Below are 21232 nucleotides of genomic sequence, written 5' to 3'. Positions count from 1 at the left end.
TGTGTGTGCCATCTTTCATATAAGAGACAATTTCAGGATCTTAATTATATAAGTCACCAAACAAAAGAGAAAACCCAAACCCCTAAAAAACAAATAATGGAATTGTAAGTCATGCATTCAATAGAGTATTAACCCTTTCCCCCTCTCACTACCGTAGCCATGATTAAACACCAGCTGCCTAACTCTGTTCCAGCTAGCATCAGCTGGCAAGGCATTTCAAGGTATTCCCTGTGATTATGCCTGATAGTGCACTGGTATAACACCAAACATGGCTTGGCCCTTTAACGTCTTCATTTTAGATGTGCTCTGAGATCATTCTAAGGATAGCTGTTGTTTCTAAAAAAAATAATAAATAAAGACCAACAACAAACAACCAAATCCAACAACCACCAAAATTTAAACCAACCTTTTTTTCAGAATAACTCATCTTTCTTTTTGAGGAACATAAGACATAGTTCAATTGTTACATTAAGAAATGCCTGCATTTTTATGCCCCATAACTTTTTCATTCCCTGCTGCAAGAGACAAACTGCATCCCAAGCAACAGAGACTTAAAGACTTGCCTTACAGGTGGAGATGTACTATGAGCAAATCTCCAATTTCAACATACATAACATGTATGTTCATTTAAACTCTAGGTACAAGCCACAAATACAACAGGCGGAGGGGGTGTTTGTTTTTGCTTTACCTTAACAGGCAGCTCTCTATACATCTCTTTCTCACACTGTGCCATCAACAGAGGCTGAAAACCACCCCAGGGCATCCATCTCACTCCATTCCAGAAAAGTTTGTCACTAAAGGAAAAACAGGAGCTGTATGGAAGGTAAATATGGATGTACATGTGCAAAGGAAGTAAAGGGAGGATGAAAGGCAATATATAAGTGAGAGAAAGAAAAAAACCTTTGAGCTAATGACAGCTAAGTAACACATGATGCATACATATGCATACATACGTGATGCATAAATATGGCTGAGAGGACATGGGACGTGCTTCAGCAAATACAACTACTCTAATCATAATTGCATAACTGCTGTGATATTACCAAGGTAGAGCACCTTGTCAGATGGTATTAATACAGTCTCCATAACACATTCCTGTAACAAACAGCAAGCACACTCGAGGATAAAGCCTCCAACTAACTACACAGTCTACAAAGATAGCATTGCCAGGTTCCTTTTAAGTCAGCTTCAGGAGGTAAAAGAATTGCTTATAACACTTCCTAAAGATTCACAGTAACATTTTAATGGAATGAACTTGATACTGCACAGAGGTACAATTGGATGATGCATGTGAATGAAAATCTGTACAAGTAATAGTCAGCAAGGATAACAGGTTTAATGCAGCAGAAAACCACTAATAAAAGCTTTTATCTTTCTTCTGAGCTCTAATGGGAAAGCAAAACCAGAAAAAATAATAACTGTATTTCTCTGCTGTGTGGCCTGCATTAAAAATAATAATCTGTGCAGATCAGGTCAAACCTATATAGAATATGCAGCCTGAGAAAACAAGTAATCTTCATAAAATCATAGAATACCAGGTTGGAAGGGACCTCAAGGATCATCTGGTGCAACCTTTCATGGCAAAAGCATGGTCTAGACAGGACAGCCCAGCACCCTGTCCAGCCAGATCGTAAAAGCGTTCAGTGTTGGGGAATCCACCACTTTCCTGCAGAGATTGTCCCAACGGCTAACTGTTTTCACTGTGAAAAATGTTCCCCTTGAGTCCAAGCGGAATCTCCCCAGGTACACACTACCCCTCGTCTTTACCGTGTGACTCCTTGTAGAAAGGAGGTCTTCATCTTCTCTGTAGCCGCCCTCCAAACACTGGAAGGCGGTGATAAGCTCTCCCCAAACCTTCTTTTCTCAAGACTGAACAAACCCAGTTCTCTCAGCCTGTCCTCACACGGCAGGCTTCTCAGACCTTCGATCATCTTTGTGGCCCTCCTCTGGACGCCCCCCAGCCTGCCCACATCTGGCGTTTTGTATAGCGGGAACCACAACTGAACACAGTATATTCCAGGTGTGGCTGAGAAGCGCTGAGTAGAGGGGGATAGTGGCTTCTTGATCTGCGCTGGTGATGCCCTTGTTGATGCAGCCCAGCATCCTGCCAGCTCTCCTTGCCGCAGCAGCACGCTGGTCGCTCATCTCCAGCTTCCTGTCCACAGGGACCCCCAGGTCCCCTTCCACAGAGCTGCTCCCCAGCCGCGTAGATCCCAGCCTGTGCTGCACTCCTGGGTTATGTCTTCCCAGGTTGCAATGTTGTCCTTGTTGATCTTCATAAGGTTCTTGCTAGCCCACCCTTCCAGCCTATCCAGGTCTTCCTGCAGGGTGGCTCTCCCTACCGAAGCATCCCCTTCCGCGCTTGGTTTGGCATCATTGGCAATCTTCATCACGGCAAGCTTGATCCCATCACCCAGACCACCTGTGAAGGTATCGGACAGCGTTGGGCCCAATATCGATCCCGGGGACCCCACTTGTGACAGCCTGCCAGTTTGAAACGCAGCTGCTCACCGCCAGCCGCTGGGTGCGGGCTGCGGGCCAGTTCCCCACCCGCCGCACAGGCCGCCCGTCTGGATCGCAGTGCGTCAGGATCTCCGGGAGGCGGCTGCAGGCAACCGAATCAAACGCCTGGGAGAAATCCAGGTGGACAATGTCCATCGCTCGCCCCATATCAACCAGGCATTTGCCCTCGGTGAATCTGTGCTGGCTTTTCCTAGTCACGTGCTTCATTGGACTTGGGATAGCCCCCAGGAGGTTTTGTTCCGTAACTTTCCCAGGGACTGAAGTAAGACTGATGGGCCTGTAATCTCCTGGGTCCTCCTCTAAGCCCTTCTTGTAGACAGGGGTGACGTTAGCCTTCTTCCAGTCTTGTGGCACATCCCCCACTCTCCGCTGCTTCTCACAGAGTAAGGAGACCGGCCTCACAACACCGTCAGCCAGCTCTCCTAACACCCTCAGATGGCTGTTGCCAGGGCCCATCGATTTGTAGGGGTCACGCTCCTGTAACAGCTCATGTACCAGCTCTTCCTTCACTGATGGTGGGTCTGTTTTCACCAACCTGGATTTTTATTCCCAAGGCCTGGGGCCCAACAGCGCTGATAAAGACAGAGGTGAAGAAATTAAGAACGTGTTGAGAAACTCTGCCTTTTCAGTGCTGCTGGTGCCTAATTCACCTCTTCTGTTTAACAGCAGGCCAATATTTTCCTTCTGTTTCTTCTTGTTTACACACCTGAAGGATCCTTTCTTGTATTTATTTACATGTTTGCCCAATTTAAATTTGAACTGAGTTTTTGCCGTTCCAACTGTGTCTCTGCACACCCCAGCAATGCCCCTGCCATTCTGAACAGGTTTTTGTCTGTTTTTCTATCTCTGGTACACTTCTCTCCATTTTGAGCAGACTCCAAGTCTTGTCACCAGTGGGGCTTAATTGTACTGGTAAAGATAAATAAAAGAAATATATAACAGGAGATGAATTTTTTTCTTTCATTTTTTCCCCTTTGTAGTCATCATTGACTGCCATAGTGAAGACCACAAAAGGTCTGAAAGTGGCCAGAAGAAAAGCTTACCAAAACAAGCTTTCCCATCCTAGCTCTGTTTCTAAACCATGCTGGGGAGCTGTTTCTCGGTTGTCTACCCCCTCTCCGTCTCCCAGGAGAAGAGTTTACAGGTACATTAGTCCTTTCAGAACATCAGAAGGTGGTGTCCCGTAATATTTCACTTCAAAACATCACTGCAATTGAGCTGGGAGGGCGAACTGGCCTTACATTACATGAAGGGAGAAAATGGATGCATTTACATGTCAAAATCCTTCAGCAACTTCAAGAAGAAAAGCAAGAACCAGAAAATAACCATATTGAAAAACATTCTTGCAAAGATAAATGCTTCTTGTATAATACCATTAGCTGTAAGTGTAACTTAATTGTGCAAGAATTAAAACCCATCACATTATCGCTCCTCTAGAATGGTTTGTTAAATACTATCTATACAAACCCCGTGTGAGCACCTTTATGCAACTGAGGCAGATTAACAAAAAGAATTATGAAGAATAGTATCAGCTTTAGTGTGCAATCAGGTACATCTCTTATGGATAACACACAGCTATGCCTGGACATTGACCACTACGACATATGGTGAAAAACCATACGTCTTTTTGGAATTAGCTAGTAACAATTCACAAGCAGAAGAGATAATGCCTCAGATTAATACCACTGAGGTTAATAAACTGGACCTCTACTTTAGCAGAGCAACCATATTACTTTACTTATTTTTATTAACTTCTTTTAATAATAAAGCTATAATAAGAAATTCACTATTGGATAATACAAAATATCCTTAATTAACTGAAATACCAATGCATATAATAGAAGCTTACTGTTGGGATATCCAACACTCAGAAAGCAAGTAAAGTTAACTGATTAATGAGCTTTCAAAGGACAAGATAAATTATACTTGGTTCACGAGCCTGGTGTACAACTAAGATCAAGATCTGTTTTTTATTTTCTTTTGAGAAGTTTCTTATGTTTGGTACACAGAAGAAAACAAAGTCCAAAGGACTCTTCAAGGGAAATGGGAGTACCAGAAGAAAAGCACCTTCCTACTTCTTCAGCAACAGAAAATGAGTAAGACCAAAAGGAGACATGTATTTAATAGATGCATACCTGAAAGCGCAAAACAACAAACTGTGCATCCAATTATTACAATTAGGATACCTAAGTCATACTGTTCACAGTAGGTACATCTTATTCATAGTTTAGTTAATTCTGCTTTGGTATTCTCCACAGAAAGGAATAACTAACTAAATTTTTTAATGTTTGAAATCAAGCTTGATTAGCATGGGTTTGCTTAAGGGAAGGGACAAACATACCTTTATTTAAATAATAAACCTTCAGCAGATGCTACAGAAATAGTAAAGATACCACACAGCTTCTGTTCATTATCAGTGAATTTGGTTGAAAATTGTGCTCAGGAAACAGAATATGCTTATTTTTTTCCTCTCCAATGCTTCCTCCCTTCCATCTCCATTCTTAACAACACTAAAATACTCAGTGCTACAAATACACCTGGGGATTGTCTGGAGCATTTGACCACTTCAAACTGATGGCTTAAGAATGTCTTTTTGCCACTGCTTCTTGTGAGAACAGCATCGGTCCGTGCCTGCTGGAGGAAACTACTTCTGAAAACTTCGCACTCACATTTGCCCTTGAACCTCAGCAGGTGTGGGGGGACAGACACAGACCAATCTTGGTCCCTAAAGTACAACTCGAGATGCAAATCCTACACATACTCCCAAAGTTTGCCTACCTTGCCTAGATTAATCCTAAAAAATAACAAACATAGAGGCTGCTTTTATTCAGGTCTAAGTTCAAGTTCCTAAACAACTGGAAACAAGACTGAAAAGCAGAAACAAAGTCTTCATCTCCATCACAGAATAAATTTGAAAATTGTTTGTTAGAAGGTCTACTATTCTCATTTGATCCCCAACATGCATCCACGTTACCAAGGAAACAGGACAGGAAAATTAACATTCTGAATACTGCAGCCAAGACCTCTATGGACTCATACCTATGTAATTTAATAAAAGAGCACCTCACCTGTCTACTGTGGTTATGTTCACGCCACATACATAAGCAGACACTACTATGCTTAGACAGAGAAGTACCACACAAAGCCTACAGCCCATTTCCTTCAGGGCCTCTAGGCACATGACATTTTTCTCTCCAAAACCAACAATGTGAAAACCTGTCTGAAGACCCATGCCTGAATCATGCAGAAAGATTCAAGTTTCCCTTATGGCAGGCACCTGGGTGAGATTCAGTCTCGAAGCAGTGTCCATGGTGTCTGAGACCCTTTATAAGTATCAAGGATATTTGCATGGACCAGTAGATGTGACACAGGTCCTGTGAAATATCCACACCCTCTGAAACAGCAGCTGGATACAAGGTGTAGTTCTGTGAGGTTTTAAAATTGGCAACAAGCGTGTGTTCAAGCACCTGAATCACCAGATTTACAGACAACTAAACAAATACCTCAAATACTGTATTATCTCCCAGTTCTAACTAACTGGATGCTTGTTATCCACTCAACACCATTATTATCCTTCATTATTAACTCTGACTTCCTTCAAAATATGATTTCAATAGGCCTCAAGGTTGGAACTGAATCACTCTGAATTTAGAGCATCTCCCCCAAATGCTTTTGAAGGATACACAAACCATCCCTTTTGAGAAAAACATAACCTATTTTAGCATGATGACTCAAATGCAATAAAACAAAAGACTAAGCGAGATACACTAATCTTTAAGACACTGCCCGTACACTATTACTCAAGCCACAAAGGAGAGGCTGTACAAGTATGATTGCTCTCTTACTTCTCATTAACCCATCTTGTAAGAATCCTAAAACTTTGGGAAAGTTTTTGAAACAGGGTCGAGCTAAAATAAAAAAGTACTATGGTAAAGTCTAGGAAATAGTTTTCAAGAGGCATGTAACATCCACTATATATCAGTTGCCATTATTTTTAGGAGACAATACACAAGACATCTAATGTCAGCGTCCCTGAAGCATGAAGCTTCCTCCAAGACCTAAGGACTGTGTGGCCACACAGCTAACACGTCCCTGTACAAACATGGGAGTCAGTACCAGTAGCCTTAGGAATCCAAAGCGGCAAACACCCTACAACACCTCTAGTCAACTGAAAAGGTCCTAATGTACAGATTTTTCAGAGCCTATTTTGTTCTTACCCTGGTTCCCTATTTGAAGTGTAGCAAGATCATACTTAGGGACATGGTTTAGTGGTGGACTTGGCAGTGTTAAGTTTACAGTTGGACTCTATGATCTTAAACGTCTTTTCCAACCTAAATGATTCTCTATATATGTATGGTATCATAAGTAATTTTTACAAACTGACCTGAAAGAAAATGAAGTCTTCTGTGTACATAGACAAGTCCAGCTGTATCACTGGCAAAACTCTTACAGACTTGGAAAATATATATCTGAGATTCATTTTACAATGGTCAAGTCAACCATAACAGAATGTCTTTTTGAAGTTGTAATACTGACTGGATGAGTTGTGTTGCTATTAGTACCACCAAAATCGGAATCAAGGATTTATTAATTAGTTAAATAACACTGTCTCTGGTACTTTATGATTATTTCACACCCTGCTAAATTCATCATCAAAAACTATGTCCAAGAATTTCACTGGCTTGTAAGTAAAATGGTGACATCATTGGCATCATCAGAAGCCAATCACAAAATTCATGCTTTATTCAGCATCCACACAATGCAAAACAGACAAATTCTACCAATTTTGTTTTCTGACCACACTTTGGCATTTTGAGGGGGCATCGATTACTGGATAACTTATACCTGTTTTCTGCATAAAACAGCTAACAAGAAACCCCGATGTGCCTTCACTTTCAAAGTGACTTACAGCTAGTCTCCTAAGTCAGATGACTTACCATTCATCTCTGCCAATAATCAATGTCTTCCACAAGACAACTACTTACTTGTTAGCACTATACTACCCCTCAGTCTTTCTAACACTCCTCCTAAAAGTTTCTGTCAGCTTATTTTAATACTTTTCCAAAGGCATGTCCACTGGGTCCACATCACAGCACACTGAATGTTCAGTCCAGCTGAGTGGTTTAAAAATGTTGGCTTTTCTGATAGCAAATACAAACAGAGGCACATTCAAAATAGAGCTCACTGTTTGACATTACATGGCCAAATATCGAAGGGTGGGGAAGATGCATACAAATTCCTAAAAATCAACCTATCAAGACAAACTTTTCCAGTTGAGGAAGAGCTGAAAGGAAAGTCCAGACCACCCCAGCCTTCCAGGCAGCTCTGGGGATGCCTTCCTCTTCAGACCTTCCTCCTACTGCCTGGAGGGAATACTGTCTTCTCCCCTGCAAAAAAGTCATAAAGAAAAGCTGTCCCAAGGCAGACAACTGTCCACTTTTGATTTGGCATAAATATAAATTACTCTGATCTGTTATTTAACATTAGTAGGGTGTAGGAAAAAAATGGCCAACATTTCAGCTGGAAAAAACGGTGCATGGAGCACCTTTTAAAAGTATACTCCTATATCCTGAAAACATGCATACTTCTTTTTAAGGTAGGCCCTTCTACCAAGGAAAAAAAAAAGTTAATTATAAATACTTTTAAAGAGCACTCAACTATTGAATAGACACATAGTTCCATAAAGTAATATTATTAGAGAGAGTCCCTTGTCTTCTCTTTAGAGCTCATATACTACATAGGCACTTCAAACAACACATCAGCGATTTGATGGCCAGCAAATACAGTAAAAAATTATCAGTTAGGAAGCTGTTTACTGCTGCATTCCTGTAATATTACAATGCATGCAAACTAGAATCAAAACTAACACCTGCTGCCCACCCTTCCCTGGCTGACTGCTTATAGTGTTGGCAATACAAGAGGATATTTTGAGAAAGACACGCAATTTAGAAAAAATGTACTGTAAGAAATATGCACATATTAGTCAAGATTCTGTTATTTAACAGTTAAAAGCCTTTGAACAAGTATCGTATTTAGCACAGCAGATACACAAACTGTTCAAATTTATAGGAACAACTTTTAAAGACTCTCCATAAACAAAAATGCCACTCTAACAAGAAAATTATATAACCATACAATTTATTTATATTTATGTTTCAGTGGCAACACAGCTCTATATGATGTCATGCTCAGCAATAAAAACTCAGGGAAAGGAGAAGCAAGGGGCTGGGGGGGAATGACACAACACGACATGACACCTCCATGCTTACAGTGTCTGTCTTCCTAAGCAACTGTTACAGGTCTCCTATTTTCTCCCCATCTCGCAGCAGAAGGGATTGAGAGGCTGGGTGGGTGTTTGGCTGCTGGCTCAGGTCAACTCACCATAAATAATATATTTCTTGAAAGAAATGGAAGAGAGGAGTTTCAGAGATCCTCTTTACTCCCCCCTAATCTTTCAAGGAAGACAAATTGTTTCCCCTTAAAGCAGCAGCTAAGAATAATGCCTTCAATCTTCTTGAACAAATTAATCACAAACCAGTTTCTAAATACAGACTGACTAACAGTAGTCTTCACCAGTTTCAAAGAAAGGAGTGTTTCTATGTTTTAACAAACATTTGAACACATGGAAGTCAGTCACCACTGTACAAACTCATCTACTTACTCTTACAACTTCCTCGGAATCTGATTTCCAACTGGAAAACTGAAGTTTACTCCACAAATCACCCCACAAATGCTTCAATTGCCAACCCATCATTCCATGATTTATTTTTACTGTATGACCAGCTTAAGATTGAGATTCAGGCCCATTAATATCAAATTCAGTTTATTTTTCAGGCCAGACTTCCAACCTACCTTTGGGCAACCAAAAGTAACAGATGCTCAGAGTAAATACATGCCATAGAACAAATGATGGGAAAGTCTAGGGAGGTGTATAATCCATATCCCTAAGTTGCGATCCTAAACTCAGCATACAATGAAAGGGGAGAGCTAGCAACTTTTGCTTCCCTAAAATCAGTTATGTAGAACATTCTCCACCTTCCTGTTAAAGATATTTCTCTCTAGCACCAACAAAATTTAACGGGCTAGAAAAAGAACACAAGTTTTAATTTGAATCTTGAGAGATGCAACCAGAGGCTGACCACCAAACTCCAGTCCACACATTAATGTACTGAATAAAACAGAAAACACCAACTACCCTTTCAGCAAGTACAAACTCCTAAATGCCCAAGCAGTCCAGCACAGACACCATAACCTAATTAAGTCTTTGTTTCTCCCTAGCCTAACTGATTTTCAATAAACTATGCAAAGTTGTGTACAACTTCAATAGGAATATTCCATACCAAGTGACTAGAATCACCTCAAAGAACACAGGGCGTAAGAATCTTTCACACCACAAGTTAATTCAGTGAGTACTGTTATCACAGAACCAGAGTGTGCTGCTATTTTTTCCCTCAATCATATTTTAAGGTGCCGGCGCAAAGTGTTGAGGTGGGTTGACCCTGGCCAGCAGCCAAGCAGCCACACAACCATTTGCTTACCCTCCACCACAGTGGGACAGAGGATAAAATAGCAAGAACAAAAGTAAGAAAACTTAAAGGCTGAGATATAGACAGCTTAACAGGGGAAGTAAAAAAAAAAACAACAAACAAAAACCCAACAACACACAAGTGAAGGAAATTGCTCACCACATCCCACAGGCAGATCAATGCCCCACCAATCTCCAAACAATAGACACCTTGGAAGCAAAAAAAACCCCTTTCTTCTTCCCCTACCTCAGTTTTTATTTCTGAACATGACAACACACAGCATGGAATATTACTTTGGCCAATGCAGGTCAGCTGTCCCAGCTCTGTCCACCCCCAGCCTACTCACTGGGCATGCAGAGAGGGAAAAAGAAAGCTCTGATGCTATGCAAACACTGTTCAGCAACGGCCAAAACATTGGTGTGTTATCAACACTGTTTAAGCTACAAATCTAAAGCACTATGGCTATGATGAAAGTTAACTCCTAAACCCAGTACAAGAATGTACTTGCATTGCTTTGTGCAGAGGCGATCAAATTCCTCAGAGAGAGATGAGCATAAAAAGTGCCCTGACTGTATATCCCCATAGGGATTGTGCTTGCAACAAACATGAAATTGCTCATTTCTGTGATGTGATAAGGTATTTTAAAAGCAAGAATGGGTAAATACAGATGACTGACTGTTGCCCATAATGCAAGAATAAGGTGGTACATGATGAAACTGAATTAGTGAAAACAATACCAAATGGAATGCCTTTTCTATGTAGAACATAATTAAATCTGGGAATTCATTGCCACAAGATGCCAAAAAGACTACAAGTTCAAGTATGCTCAAAAAGTTAGATGAATTAATGGAAGTCAGTATCTGACTTGGTAGTTACCAAACTCAACATCTTAGAGACAGATCATCAGTTATTTAAATCACTGACTACTGAAAAATAATATGAAAGTGAAGTCATCACTGTATTTGTTTTCCAGGGTTGTTTTTTTTTCCCCAGTACATTGCCTAAGCACTTGCTACTAGCTGCTACAGGAGAGCTAGCAGACAAACGTTTTGTTTGAAAACAGAGCATAAAATGACAACAGAGATTCTGAGGATTACAATTTGGGATTAGGAGCCTAATGTCTCCTCTAAATCACTTTGTGGGTCCAACCCACGTTTCCTTCTCTTCTTAGGTCAGACATCAGCTATCATATTTCTAACTAGCTATGCATTATAGGTCATATGTTGAACTGCTTTTAATTTGATAAGCTTATCCAAACTAAGGAATAGGGTGGGTTTTTTAATTCTTTCTCCAAACATTAAAGTGCAATTCTATTTTAAAAAGTGCATAGGCTAGAAAGTGCTCAACACCACCTTCAACAATCATTACTATAAACTATTTACCAGGAAGACATTCATCTGTTATTTGGAGTAATGAGAACTTCCAGCAAATTTTGTGCAAGAATCAATTCTAGATTGATTGAGCTAGAATCAATAACATATTTAGCAGCTTCCAAATAAACTTTACATTGTAACTATCCAGCAAAAGACAACATGTGCCTTTCCTGCCCCCACCCCAACAGTGGCTGGTATGACTATGCAAGAGAAGAGGAATGAAACATGCAGGAAGAACATGGGCCAGCATGAGCTCAATTCAGTATTTATAAAGAGCAATTTTGAAAGAAAGAACTGTAGTTTAACAAGAACCTGCAGAAATACACACTGGTAATTTACGAAGGGCAAATTTTCTATTAACTCTGTAAAAAAAACGATTTTTCAACTCTAAATATCCTTCCTGACAATAGAATTAAGACTACACTTAAGAATTCTGTAAATGATACTGAGATGCAAGGTACTACAACTGTTTTAGGGGTCAAATTACAATTTACAATTATCTTGAAAGAACTGTATCTAACATGGCTAGTAAAATATATTATATTAAAGCAAGAGTAAGAAAACACAAAAGCAGAGTATGCCAAGAAACAACACATTAGTTACAGTTTTTCAGAAACACACCTACAGAGTACAGCAAGCAACAATCATGTCATTTGTCATGCTAGAAACACGGAAAGACATGAAACATTAATATTTAAAGACAAGAGTGAGGCCTTAAAATATACCAAGTTGTCCTTTCACTAGTCAATATTAAAAGACTAGATCAGAGTACTGGTGCATTTGTTGTGCACCCTGTCTCTAGAACAGGGGTCCTCAAACTACAGCCCGCGGGCCAGATACGGCCCCCCAGGGTCCTCAATCCGGCCCCTGGTATTTACAGACCCCCCCTGCCCCGCCACACCCCCCCCGGGGGTTGGAGGGGGGGGGGGGAGGAAACAAGCAGCCGCAGATGACTGCCTGCCACTTCATCCCTGCACCAGCCCCCTGTTTAAAAACTTTGAGGACCCCTGATCTAGAAAGATAAAGTTTCAGAGGATGTTGTGGAAGATTAACAAAAATGACCACCAACACAGAAGACATTACCCACTAGGAAAAACACAACAAACAAACAAAACAAACACTTTAGATAGTTTACCCGGAGGAGAAACATATTGCTACATGTCAAATAAACACAGGTCAGTTACAGGAAGGAGGGAACAAGAAAACAAAAGGCTGAAAAGGAACAGTGTGCACCTCTTAATTTTAAAACCAGAAAGCCTAGCTAAGTATCAGGTTTAGCTTGAAAGGAAGCTCCATAAGCACAGAACTGCCTGAACAAAATATCATCATTTGACAATTTCTTACCTTTTCTCTGATTCAATGGAACTACTGATCTCACCTTTTCCAAAGGCCAAGCTAGTTTTCAGAGAAAACAGATCTAACAAACTAATTTACACAATGCATAAAGGACCTAGCTGGGAGTTGGTCAGTGTGCCCATACAAATGGGAAAAGTTCCTCTAAATATCTACACACGTAGTTCCAGGATGATGCAAGTTTACTCTGTCATGGCCAGAAGCAAATCATATCCAAGGGAAATTATTTTATTACTGCTGAAAAGCTGCATGTGTTTATTTATACTCAGCACCTCACTGAAATAAATTAATCTGGTCTTCAGATGAAAGGCAGCTCGCACCTGCACTGACAGCTGGTTTGGTTTTCTTCCTTCTAAAAATTTATCTCTGCAACCTACCATGTGGATAAACATAACCCTTGTTGCATCGTACCTGGAATTTGTAATATTTTTTCTACTGAATTGGCTACACTCAACACAAGCCTTTCCTCAAGAAAATAACTAAGCTTGACTATTAGATCTCTTCTTGGTAAAAGTGAAGATTACCAATTTAATTTCAACGGTACTAATTCACAGTCAAATCTTTGAAAAGCCTTAAGATTGAAAAGGGTCTACACAAATGTTAGTAAATTAAAAACAACAACAAAAAAATCTAAATTCAGAACTCATAAAAGCTTTTAAATAAAGGCATTATTTGAATTCAAACACAATACACTCTCCTGGAAGCACCTAAAGGGTAAGGGTAAGCCTTAGGATGCCAGAGATCGTGATGTATTTTACAAGCAAAGCGGTCAGTTTACCATGACCAACCACAATGAAGCAAGTAGTACTTGAAAGGGGAAAACCCTTTACACGATCACGTGCTGGTTCTTCATTCTTCATTTCTAGTTTTCCACACTTATAAATAATAGCAGTAAGTACTGAAAGTATCCGGGCCTATTCAACACCTGTGCCGTTTCCCACTTGACCATACCCCTGTTACCCGTTTCAATAACCACACTGAGGCCAAGACCAGGATCAGAATGGGAGGAGAACGGGCCCCGGCCTTTATTAGTGGTCCCGCACCGCCCGCCGAGGGGCGCGCCGGGCTTGGGCACACGCTGGCGGCCGGCCCCGCCTGCCCGCCCGCCGCCGAGCCCCCGCCGGGAGGCGGGCCGAGGGGAAGCAAGGCCTGGCACCGGCCTCGCTGCCCCAGACCAGCCGGGCCTCGCCGGCAGCCCGGCACCCCCCGCTCCGCCCTCCCTGCGGGGCGGCGGGCAGAGACCCACGCACCGCCGCCGTGCGGTCCCACTCCTCACCGAGGGGGCCAGACCGCGGCTCCGCACCAGCCGCGGCGGAGCGCAACGCCCGCCTCATCTGCCGCAGCGTGCCGAGCTCCGGCCGCCACCGAGGCCCGAGGCCGCCGCCAGCAGCCCCCGCCCGCCCCCTGCCCGCCCGAGCCTGCCGCGCACCTGCCTTCCGGCCTGCCGGTTCCGCTGCCGCGAAGAGCCGGCGTGGCGCGACGCTGCCGTAAAGCGAGCAGGCGGGGGGCGGTGAGGCGGCGGGGAGCGGCCCTGCCCTTCGCTTTGCTGCCGCCGGGCCGGCTCATTTGCTCGGCCGGCCTCGCCACCGCCCGCGCCCAGGACGTGCTTCTGCCCCCCCCCGCCTACTCCGCCTCTGGGCGCCGTGCATAGGCCCACCCCGGGTACAGGCCGCGCCTCCGCTTTGCTCCACGCCCGCGCTAGCGCCGTCAGCTGCCTTTGCTATACAGACAAACGGGACCGCCTGCTGCGGCCGCCCGCTTGTTCGCTGCGTGATCAAATACACCGTGGGGGCAGCACCCGGCAGCGTTTCTGCGCCCGCGTCGGTGCCTCGGGCGTTCCTGTACACGGGGTGCCGCGGCCCTCAGCCTTCTGTGCTCTTCACCGGCTCGGCCATCACTGCACACTCGGTGTGGGCCTTAGCATGCTCCTCCACACTTATGCCTTCAAGCTTCCAGTCTAATCCAAGGGCACCATAGTAAAATGGAGCTAAAGACCAAGCTGTGCAGAGAGAGGGGGAAAGATGAGTGAGCAATGTCAGATAATTTTGGGACAGAACCAAGCTGCGAGGAAAATGCTCACTCTAGAGTGCTTGGGTATCTGTACACAAATGCATCTGGACTTGTAAGAGGCCTCCAACTCTCTGGCTGTTAGCATTCAGATGATTTATTTCTGACTTCTGTCTTCTTGAGTGTTGTGTCGTGTGTTCTGTCTTGCAAGGCATGTAACGGCACTATCTTTTCAGATGACTGGACTGCTTTAATCTCTACAATTTTGGCAAGTGTTCTGCTCATATGAAAGAAGGCAAGCACTCGTGCATGTAGGTGCCTGTGTGTGTATTTGTACAGCTGGAGATGTTCAAAAACATACTCCCAATAGATAGTAACATAATCCATCCCTTGCTAAAAAGAAGGAAACATACACAGTTTGAGGGCTGCTTTGGGGAAAGAACTCCATCTCAGCCAGACCCAATAGATGGTGTCTCTTTTGTAATGCAGCTAAAACCTTCTTGGTATCTACCCTTTTCTTTTGCGTTATAGTCACCTTTCATATATTCCTCTGGATCCTAAGGGAATCTATCTGTCCCTATTAAGGAGAATGCAGGAGGGGCTTACAAGATATCAGCATCAGGAGGTCTTCCCTCGGGATAATGTTCCTGTTGGGAACATTCCTGCTGTTCCCAAAGTTCCTGTTTTCTGTCTCCTATCTTGTAACTTGATGTTTATATTTATGTTTTCTTAACACAATCTACGTCCTTCTCATTGGCTGCCAGCTCAAGTCTGAAAGTTACCCTAGAGCCTTCCCAGACTCAGTTGACAGAAATGACTATCATTTTGTACAAACTAACTGCCTCAATTTGTCAGACTGTCCATATGTGATATTGACCGAGCTTAAGATAAAATACATCATGCCATAGTCAGCTGACGGCTAGACAACTGTTAAAGCAAACTATAACCCACTCAGGCTGAGACAAGCCAAGACAGATTCTGAGACCCTGCACGATCAGTCAGTACAAAGCCTGAGGTCTTCTCCTAATGGGGGCAAAAAGGAAAATCATGTTTGCTGGGTTACATTTATTTCCTTATCTTGGAAAATGTTGAAACTACATTTTTATAGCTCTTTGGTTTTTCTTGACTTTCACTTTCCAACAGGCATTAGGAATATACCACAGCCTTATTATCAACTAGCTTTCAAAGACCTTGAATGTGCAAATGGTTGTACATACAAACCTACTACTGTTCCAAATTTTAAATAATTTTTGAAGCAAGTTTTTTAACTAAGTGGCCTATGTTCTCAGTTGTGTTAATACTGAACGTATGTGTAAGGTGATGTTTTACAATGAAGATATTATCTGGTAGATTTATAGGTGCCGACATTGCATGAAAATATTTTTATCAAATGCAGATGACTTAACATAAACTTACTAAGTACCTTAGGAAAAAAACCTTGATTTTCTTCAGTATGTACTGTTATTTTTTTGTGATTTCTAAAAGTGATAAAAAAATAATTCATCGAGAGGACTTTGTGTTAAAAATTTATATTCCTGCTATACAGAAATCTATGTCTGTGCTCATCTTCTGCATTTTCTTAAGAATCAGTGGAAGCACACAGGTTCTGTCCATCTCACCCTAAAATCAGATGAATCATACTGTAAGAGTGCCAGTGCTTCTCAATTATCCGTAAAGGGAGCATAAAATGACCAGCTCACATGTAGATGTGTATGTATTCTTGTAATGTGTAAAGTTAGCTAAATGGAGATATACAAGGTGAGTAGAATTTCACCCTATTTATTGACTAAGATGAAAAGAAATATTAATTATGAGATGAACTTAAGAGAAATTTGCTCCTCAGGAAAAGAAAAAAAAGCTTTGTTATTTCTTCTTACATCATTTGTCTGATGTCCACACCTTAAATAATCCTTTGCTTATTCTTTTTTGCATAGTACCAGATCTCTTGCAACATTTCAATGTTCTTTAATATGTAAATCTGCAGTTTATTTTATCTTGTCCTTTGGCTGTTATACTTCTTACCTGTCCAGTAGAAAGGAGTAAAAAAGTCTCTGTCTTTTTCATTAAATCCTTCCAACATAGCCATGTGAGTTTTAACTCGAATTTGAGAAAAAGGTTTCTCAAAATTATAGAATCTGAGAAGCAATGAATGTACCTGATTTTAAGTTTGCAAAATACCACGCAAATTTACATGAGTGAATTTGCTACTGTATTTCTCACTTGATGTGTTTCTTAACCAAGGAATATTGCATGCAGAGTTAAACAAGGGTTTTTCACATGGAGGACAATGGGTACTCACAAGACCTGATCCCTAGTTTATGGTCATTGTGAGTACTGCCAGCTGGTGACACCTGAATTATTATCTGCAAATGCATTGTAATTTATGGGCTATTGAATTGACACTTTTGTTTCTTTTAACAACTAAAATCTAATGCTAATATGTAAACCATGAGTTTTACAGTTACTTGAAGTGTACTTCAGATTCAGAAAAGAAATGGGCTAGTAATTAGAATGACCTTGTCCTTACTTTGACAACAGAAAACATTAACTCACTGTCTTCCAAAAAATTTAACAAATTCAGCCTCTATTGAAGTTGTAAGACAAACCTGACAGACATCCTTGACTCACTGTTGATCTCTGCTGTGATCAAGCATTCAAAACTAAACTGCTCTCTGCAGATGCTACTATTACCAACACCGGGAGAAGAATTGTTAAATCATTGTTATTATGTGAGGATAATGCAGTTTCCTCACAAAACATCCAAAATCTCTATTGCTATGATTACGAAGTAATCATATTGTGCATGGCCACAACCACAATGCTAGCAAAAGTTGGTGCATCAGAGATGCTGTAATTCAAATGAGCTGTAATTCCTTACAGTTATCTTGTTCCCATGGCTTTTAATACTTTATTTAAAAGTCACTGTGTCAGTTTGACCCTGGCCAGGCACCACGTGCCCACCAAGCCACTCTATCACTCCCCTTCTCAGCTGGACAAGGAAGAGAAAATATAGTAAAAGGTTTGTGGTTTGAGATGAGGACAGGGAGATCACTCACTGATTGCTGTCACATACAAAACAGACTTAACTTAGGGAAATTAATTTATTACTCATCTAATCAGAGTAGGATAACGAGAAATAAAACCAAATCTTAAAAACACCTTTCCCCCACTCCTCCCTTCTTCCTGGGCTTAACTTCACTCCCAGTTTTGTCTACCTCCTCCCCTCCAACAGGATGGGGGATGGGGAATGGGGGTTGTAGTCAGTTCATCATACATTGTCTCTGCTGCTCCTTCCTCCTCAGAGGGAGAGGACTCCTCACGCTCTTCCCCTGCTCCTCCGTGGAGTCCCTCCCACAGGAGACAGTCCTCTATAAACTTCACTAACGTGAGTCCTTCCCATGGAGTACAGTTCTTCACAAACTGCTCCAGCGTGGGTCCCTTCCATGGGATGCAGTCCTTCAGGAACAGACTGTTCTAGCACGTGTCTTCCATGGGGTCACAAGTTCTGCCAGCAAACCTGTTTCAGCACGGGCTCCTCTCTACAGGTCCATGAGTTTTGCCAGGAGCCTGCTCCGGCACAGGCTTCCCATTGGGTCACAGCCTCTTTTGGGCATCCACCTGCTGCTGCATGGGGTCCTCCACAGGCTTCAGGTGGGTATGTGCTCCACCGTTAACCTCCATGGGCTGCAGGGGCCCAGCCTGCCTCACCGTGGGCTTCACCATGGGCTACAGGGGAACCTCTGCTCTGGTGTCTGGAGCACCTCCTGCCCCTCCTTCTGCACTGACCTTGGTGTCAGCAGGGTTGTTTCTCTCACATAGTCTCACTCCTCTCTCTGGCTGCAGTTACTGTTCCACAGGTTTATTTTCTCCTTCTTAAATATATTATCACAGAGGTGCTACCGCTGTCACCGATGGGCTCAGCCTTGGCCAACAGTGAGTCCGTCTTGGAGCCGGCTGGCATTGGCTCTATCAGATATAGGCGAAGCTTCTGGCAGCTTCTCACAGAAGCCACCCCTGTTAGTCCTCCCGCTAGCAAAACCTTGCCATGCAAACCTTATATAGTTGCACAGATATTTTAAGTGGTCTGCAAGTCATTGAAACTTAATACATAGCATATCATAAGAAAATACTGCTGAAGAGGATATGCATGAGAAAATATGTAGCCACTGCTGCATAAAAATTCATAATTCAAATTTGTTCTTTGAGACTTGAGCCTTTTTTAATGTAATGCAGGCTACATAAAGGGGATATATCATCTCCATTATTACTGTTTCGTCTGCATTGCTCTCTGACTTCAATCTGTTCATATTATCTTCTACCGGATATGAATATACTGAGGTTTAACGCCCAGTTGCTCTTCTTTAATGTAGTGATTTTTCAGAGCAATCTTATATTTTGGCCAGGGTTTTTCACATTAATCAGCACAATATTCCTTCTGTGCTGGTGAATATCAATGTAGCCAGAACGGAAAATATATTTCTTATTAGTTTCCATTTATGTTTATCTATAATTTCTTAAATTTATTTAAAAGTGCAACAGCATTAATTGCTTCACAAGTACGGACAAAGAGCATAGATATGTCACACACATTCTCATAATTTATCAGGATCCTGGAGGGGTAGCGGACAAGTTTTCTTTCAGTTGTTGAGCCTAAGTCTAAACAGTTCCCAATTTCCTGGTAATCTGCTATAATTTTTTTTTAATGCTAATAGAGTTAATCATTGCATCATGAATAACTTTCCGTATGTAACAGTGGAATAAGGAATGCATTATTATTTTGCTTTTTTATTTTCTTTCAGAAAATTATGATCTTTTATTTTTTTTTCAAAATAAATACATCAGACCCTAATAGGAAATTTATATTGTTATTTTCAACATGGAGCCTGAACTTAGAAAACATTAAAAATATTTCAAAAGATTTACCAGTATTGATCTAGAGCATTATTTTTAAGGGTCGTCTGTAGCCATAGTGTTTCTGTACCTGGGTCATGTGTCAAGTCTGATCCATGCTTGCATAATTTCAAGATGACTGCACTATGTGTCATGTCTTGTGAATTTACATTTATATATTTGCCAGCTCTGTATCAAAGGAGAATGAAAAAAGAAAGTAAACCAAATGGAAACATCCTTTCATTCTGAACATGAAACAAACAAGTAACATTTCATTTGTGAAAATCACCACATGCAGCTGTTTAAAGATAGAATAGAACAGAACAGAACAGTGTAGAATAGACTATTTCAGTTGAAGGGACCTGGAAAAATCATCTAGTCCAACTGCCTGACCACTTCAGGGCTAACAGAAAGTTAAAGCATGTTATTAAGGGCATTGTCCAAATGCCTCTTAAATGCTGACAGTCTTGGGGCATCGACCACCTCTCTAGGAAGCCTGTTCCACTGTTTGACCAGCACCTTGGTAGGGTAAAACTTTGTAAGAAAATGACAATTGATGTTTGAAGCAGCCAAGTTGTTTCCAGGGTTTAGTCTTGGTGAGAGATATTCACAGGTTTCACAACTCATAACTTACCTATGTGTTGATATGACAGTATGTTGTCAGAGAGAGATGATCTGTTGGATAATGTTTTGGTTAAACAGTGAGGAAGTGTAGAACTATTAAAAGCTATTAAGCCAGGGCGAAGCCCAGAACTGAATCCCGTGTTTCATAATTTGTTAATTTATTTTTAAAAATTATTTATAATGTAAGAAGGAACTATATGTGTGGTCAAGAATGGGGCCTGCTCAGAAATACAAACCAGAAAGAAGTTATGTTGGTATGAGGTGTGTATATGGTGTCCTTTTTCTGGTTTATTTCTCATTCTTTTGTTAGTGATTTAGAAAGACTGCACATTAAAATAATTCTTTTATATACATAATTTCAGGTGTGGTGTTGAAATGAACAGAACTGAAATGTTGAATCATCATGGTCAACAGACTGGACTTCACGCCCATTTAGGCTGATTCAATTTCAGATTTGGAACCTGGTGGACAGACCTTACCTGTCATCTTATGTTTTCTATGGTCTTTCTTCATATTTCTATATGCCCTGGTGGCACATACAAAAAGTGGTAGAACTGGTTCTCCATCTCAAGTATACTTGTCCTGATTTATGCTGGGATAGAGTTAATTTTCTTCTTAGTAGCTGGTACAGTGCTTCATTTTGGATTTAGCATGAGAATAATGTTGATAATAACACACTGTTGCTTTAGTTGTTGCTAAGTAGTCTTACCCTAAGTCAAGGACTTTTCAGTTTCCCATGCTCTGCTAGTGAGGAGGTGCACAAGAAACCAGGAGAAAGCAGAGCCAGGACAGCTGACCCGAAATAGCCAAAGGGATATTCCATACCATAGCATGACATGCTCCGTATATAAATTGCGGGGAGTTGGCTGGGAGGGGCTGATCACTGCCTGGGGACTGGCTGGGCATCAGTCAGCAGGTGGTGAGCAGCTGTATTGA

General features: G+C 41.6%; 1 protein-coding gene across 1 annotated transcript in view; it reads right to left on the bottom strand.

Annotated features, from left to right (window-relative positions):
- Positions 1–14358, bottom strand: part of ASCC3 (activating signal cointegrator 1 complex subunit 3) — a 281105-nt gene extending 266747 nt beyond the window's left edge. The window contains exon 1 of the mRNA XM_056342568.1: positions 14205–14358. The gene's annotated coding sequence lies outside the window, so the exon portion shown is untranslated. The remainder of the gene's footprint in view (positions 1–14204) is intronic.
- Between the last annotated feature and the right edge of the window lie 6874 nt (positions 14359–21232).

The sequence above is a fragment of the Falco biarmicus genome, chromosome 6 (genome assembly GCF_023638135.1).
Source record: "Falco biarmicus isolate bFalBia1 chromosome 6, bFalBia1.pri, whole genome shotgun sequence".
Classification (NCBI taxonomy): Eukaryota; Metazoa; Chordata; class Aves; order Falconiformes; family Falconidae; genus Falco; species Falco biarmicus.
This window is presented reverse-complemented; position numbering and strand designations above follow the sequence as displayed.